This window comes from Helianthus annuus, chromosome 14 (assembly GCF_002127325.2).
Source record: "Helianthus annuus cultivar XRQ/B chromosome 14, HanXRQr2.0-SUNRISE, whole genome shotgun sequence".
In the NCBI taxonomy this organism is placed as follows: Eukaryota; Viridiplantae; Streptophyta; class Magnoliopsida; order Asterales; family Asteraceae; genus Helianthus; species Helianthus annuus.
The window spans coordinates 94,203,795-94,209,794 of record NC_035446.2 but is presented as its reverse complement, the minus strand read 5'-3'; positions in this window follow the sequence as shown (position 1 = coordinate 94,209,794).

Sequence of the window (6,000 nt, the reverse complement as noted above, 5' to 3'; positions counted from 1 at the left end):
TGTTTCGTCCACCAGAAGACCATTTTGTTTCGTCCAGATCTTTCACAAATTCAACTACGTGACATCATCATGACATCATCATGATGATGTCATGATGATGTGTCAACAGGAAATCTTCGCGGCTCTCCGTGCTTCCCGTGTCGAACTCTGGGACGTACGACGGAGGAATGTCGTGACGTCGGGCTTGAGCTGAACCTAACCAAGTCGAACCGAACCGAGTCGCGTCCACATATCGTGTACCAACATAAATCATTATCTTTTTCCATTGATATCCCTCAACCTCTGCTTCTTGTAACATTATGTCTCTCTCTCAAACTATTATGTAATCGCGTCAAACTGCCGGTTGCTGGCCGGATAAGCTTGACAACCATCGTTGCCCATAACGGTATTCACCTCTACTCGTTGGTGCACAAACAACCGACAACATATTGTAGCTCACCGCAACAACGATCTCCCCCACAAGCTGATAGCCATTGCTGTAAGATTAAATATTTTATATAATATTTTATATAATATTTAATCTAGTAGCCATTATAATCATTTACATTATATGGATCAAAATATATAACAATCCTATTATATAATTAGTTGGTAATTGTTGATGGGCCTAATTACCCTTATTAACTAATTAGGGTTTCCTCCTGGGTGCATATATAAGGAGACTTATGTAAAGGTTTTAGGGTTAGACACATAACCTAATTACTCTCATAACATCAATCGACCTCCTCTCCTAACCGATTCCCCTGTATCGGTTTCATCATCACCATCATTAGATTGCACCCTAAGGAGGAACCAGATCAAGCTGACAACTATGTCAAACACTCTTGCTGCATCTCCATTTGGATTCTCTGCTGGCATGTACTGCTGCAATCAGGTATGTTTTCATGTTTTCCATTATGCCTAAAACAGAACTGACCAACATGTGGTATCAGAGCATATGTTGATTAGTCAGTTCTGTTTTCGTATCCATTATTCTGGGATTGAAATCTGGAAAACAGAAGTTTTGAAAACTCAATAAAATTTACGGCTAGTTTCGAGTCATATGTGCTGAACTCATTGTTTTTTCGGAAAAAGGATAATAAAAGTTCACTCGGAATCATAATGGTAAATCTTAATTGTACCGAAATCTGTTTAAAACCCTTAAAATTCAAGTTTCGGGTTCCAGAATCATGTTTTTATTTTTAGGGTTCATCATGTGTTCTTAGGAAAATTCGAAATTCCTTTATGTTTTGGAATATAATTAGAATTGTTGAATGTTTTTCCTAATTTTGATCTGTTTTGTCTAATGAGAATTTTCGAAATCTGTTAAAAGGATAAACAGATTATGATTTTCGAAATATTCTGTTAAAATTAGATCAATGTTAAAACAGGAAATTCTATCACAATTCCTAAGAATTCGAATTTTAAGTTATGATTTTACATTAACAGCTGTAACAGTGGACTCGAGACCATCAGGTGTCGACTCGAGACCAAGATCTCGACTCGAGACCACAAGGTCTCAACTCGAAATCATAAGTGTTCTCAAATATTTATAACTCGAGACAACGATTTCGACTCGAGACCATAAGGTCATAACTCGAGACCATAAAGGTCACAACTCGAGACCATGGTTGCGACTCGAGACCTCATAAGGAGTCGAGATCTCATAGTTCACAGCAGTCGAGACCATGGTTACGACTCGAGACACTGAGGTTGCGACTCGAGACCATTAATGAGTCGAGACCTCATAATGTTATAAGCTGAGTCGAGACTTGACTCGAGATCTCACTCAAGAACTCATAATGTTATAAGCTGAGTCGAGATCTGACTCGAGACCTGACTTTAAACTTCATTATTTTAGGCTGTTTAATGTGAACTAAGATATAGCTCGGGGCTCCGCCCCGAACCCCGTGCGGGGGCACGCTGTCCCCCCTGCAAACCCCAACGAACTCACCGCGGAGTTCGATTCGCGCTAACAAGTGGTTTGCTATTAAATGATTGGTTTTTGTAATTACTTAGTTAATTAATTAGGATCAAATAATGTTTTACAAAACCAAAATGGCTTAACTTGAATGAGCTTCTGATGTATCACTTCTGGCCAAAGCTGATTTGATGCATCTACTTATCGTTCAAGTATTACGAAAGCTATGTTAAGTGTGCATCATAAACATGAATGTCTTAATATCTGGCCAAAGCTGATTTAATTCCTTCGTAGATGGCATACTTAACAAGTGCATAACTAAAGTGATTGTCTCAATTTCTGGCCAAAGTTGATTTGTTACAACCACTTTGCACACATGCTTAAATGATTACACTTCTGGCCAAAGCTGATTTGTCTTCGTTTAAGTAGAACTTTAAGTAGTCTATTATTTTGATGTTAGTAATAGACATATCACAACCTCTTCACACAATGATCCTTATATTAATGATCCTCAATTAATTTTTATGATCATTTCATCTGCCTTATTCTTAGTACCCATAATTTTACTCACTATAATTTTGTTCTATAAATCTATATCTCATCCACTCTAATTCCTAAATCTAATATGTTTTGTTTAAAGTTTCAGTAAGAATTAGCTCTTAAATTAAATCCTTGATTATCTCTTAAGACACGATGATCCTATTGCTCTCTTCTGATAAAGCACTACAGAAGAAAAGTAGAGCATGATGAATAGGACAAATCAAACATGATGTTTCTTATGATAATCAAGAACTCTGTAACATAAGTGCTGTCACTAAAAGGTTATTCCAGATTAGGTCTTTCCTAAGACTAATCTATAATTGTGGAATAATCACTAGAACTCCTAAGATGCATGCCTTCATTTAAAATTATAAATCATAAAGCTAAGTGGTATATGTGAATACATAACAATGTACAATACCATGACCCATAAAGTTAAGGGCTTACACATGGAAATAAGTATATATTTTTCAGTACATTACATATTAAGATTTTCACTTGTACTATTTGATGCCTTATAAATCAACTATAACACTCAAAAATACCAAAGTATAACGAGTGTGTTGATAAGCAACATATGTACATAGAAATAAATGTTTGAAACTGGAAAATAAGATGTTATTCACCTTACAACCACTAAAACCTTAAGAGAGGATTGTTCTAAGGTCCATAGACAAATTACAAGTGTTAATCCCAACGTTAAGGTTCTTCAAGGTAAAATCCCACTGCATAATTATGCCATTAGACTAGGCATAAGCAACGAGACTATCCATTATTCTAAAGAACAGTTGGGCAAATTAATTACATAGTCACTTACTAATGATATTTAAGTCTGCTAATTTTAATATTCCAATTAACACATGATTAGTTGACTCTAGTTCCATACGTTTCCTTACCAGAACTCTACAAATAACTAACATGAGAGTTAGTGACAAAATTAATTGTTAAGGCTATAAGAACCATAATAAGCAGTCTTCTAACAACGCCTTTCGATACCTTATATATTCTGAAGATTAATCAGAATATAGTATCATGATTAAGCAATGTTGTGAAGGTTGTGAGGTTTGCATAGTCAACATAAAGTCACACTTATCTTAAACTCTCCTCTTATTTGTTCTAAATATCTGGATAGAAACATTACTAAGATGAAACTAGATGATACCTTACTTTTTCACAACTTTTGTCATCATGCAAATGAGAATTTGACAAAAGGAAAATGAGACTTATAAATTTCATCCATTATAACCAAAATTCATGAGAAATCATAACATGGTTAATGAGGATGATTTTTTTCATCTAATCTCATTTTAAGTGATTTTAAATCATGACGTTAAAGCCCTAAAATATGACTTGGCTTAAGGAATAAGCATGGGTCCATCATAAGTCATTCATTGACATTCGTGGAACTTATTCCAAATGGAATATTCAGACATAATTCATTTATCATTTAACAGATTATCAACTTGTATCTAAATTTTGTCACATATGGCCCACTGTCTTAGAAAGAACTCTATTCATATATGTACTTAATAAGATTTCTATTAAATATGTCCCTAAAGTTTCTTATGATATCTGGACATTAAAGAAATCAAATAAAGTCTAACGTATATGTGATAGGTTCCCACGTCACGTAGCTCATTGAAACTTCTCTTGTAGCATTCTAGAGATATTAAAGATCAGTGGGAGCATTAAGTGTCTTAATAATAACTTGCAATAGTTGCAAGAGGTGAGGGAGTGAAAATTTTACATTACCTAAATTTGCACCTCTTGTACAAGACACCGCTCCATCATGACACTGTTCTATCATAACTTGTCTCCTTAAAATCTAATGCTACTCTTACAAAAGTTTCATTGTTGCTTAATTGTGGGCACACTTAGATTTCTTACCTAAACTAACATAATCCTCAACAAGAGAAATCACAACGACTAACGTCATTAATTTGTTTTCTCTATTATAATTTGTTGGTCGTTAAATATTGACCCTAAGCATGCTGAGTTCCTAAAGATTTCTAAGGTTAGTGGGAGCAGTCAAAGTCCTTATCATGATTTGTAAGGAATACAAGAGGCGGGGGGAAGAGTGTCATTAAATTTCACTCCGAATTTAACTCCGATTACACCTCTTGTACACCACACTGCACCAACTCTTACAAACTTAGAATCCTGAAAATGATAGCAACTTAACCAAGAGCTAATCCATAAAGCTGAAACTTTTAAAACCCAATAATCAACTCAGGAGGTCATCTAGGTTTAAAAGCCTACTAACTTTGATGATTACATAACCTCCCTAATGAAGTTGAAATGGATTTTGGAAATGTTTAATGATCCTATCTCTTAAAATCAAGCCATTAGCGTAGATCAATCATCTGAATGGAATAAAACAGTTTTCTAGTAAAACTGATTTTATGTGTTCATGTAACGTTTGGGATTTGATTGAATTACCTAAGAGTGTTCATAACTAAACCAAATCCTGATATAAGCGTTAAGACACTAAGAAGCATGATTGATTGTCAAAGGTCATACTTAGGAAGAGATAAATTATCAAAGTTTTCTTTGAGGATCATCACTGTTCTAGTAGCTTATAATAGTTTAAAGCTACATTAGATGAACATTAAAAGAATTTTCCCTAACAAACTGGCTGACACATTTACATGTTCATAAAACAACCTGAAAGTTCTAAACCGAGGGTTAAAGAACACTTTATTTGTAAGCCAATAAAATCCATGTATGGGTTAATGCAAACATCATAATGTGATGAAATCTTAACGTAATTATTTTCATCAACAACCAAGTGGATTAATGTACCTACCTCAAGATGAGTGGGAGCAACTAAGATAAACTTGTCTATATAGATAATATTCTTTTGACAAGTATATGTTACATAAGTCAAAGCATTGTTAACACAATCTTTGATATAATAGATCTCAGAGATATCTCTTACGTAATAGATATCATAACATACCGAGATAGACCCAATGGGACATTAGTTTCGTTCCATCAGTTTAACCTTAAATGGGTCCTTACATATGTAACAAACAATACTGCTCTCTTTTAGAGGATAATAGGATAAGTGAGGTTATTTCCTTACGCTTCATTAATTAGAAGCCTTATGTAAGTTCAAGTCAATACTCGTTTAGATATTGCTCACATTGCAACACACTAGATATGTCTAGATTAATGTGTAGCATCTAATGGAGTATTACAATATCTTTAAAAGAAACGAGAGACTACAATTTAAAGAAGAAGTGAGAATTAAAACCGGTTTATTACTTTAGTTTTGTGATGTTCAATGATGACAAAAGGTAATTTAGGGTACATCTTTATGTCAGCAGACAAAACCTATATCATGGAGGAGTCATAATGCACTGATATCAACAACCTAAGTTATAACGACATAATATAATCACTAAATGTTGTTGGAAATTTATCAGTGGACTCATAAGTTTATTAACTCCATATAATTAATGTTTTGAAGAATTAGTGTGATAAAGTCAGCTACCATGACTCCTTGAACAGTAACAGTTCAAGAGGTGCTGCATTAAATTTCGATACGCAATTAATTA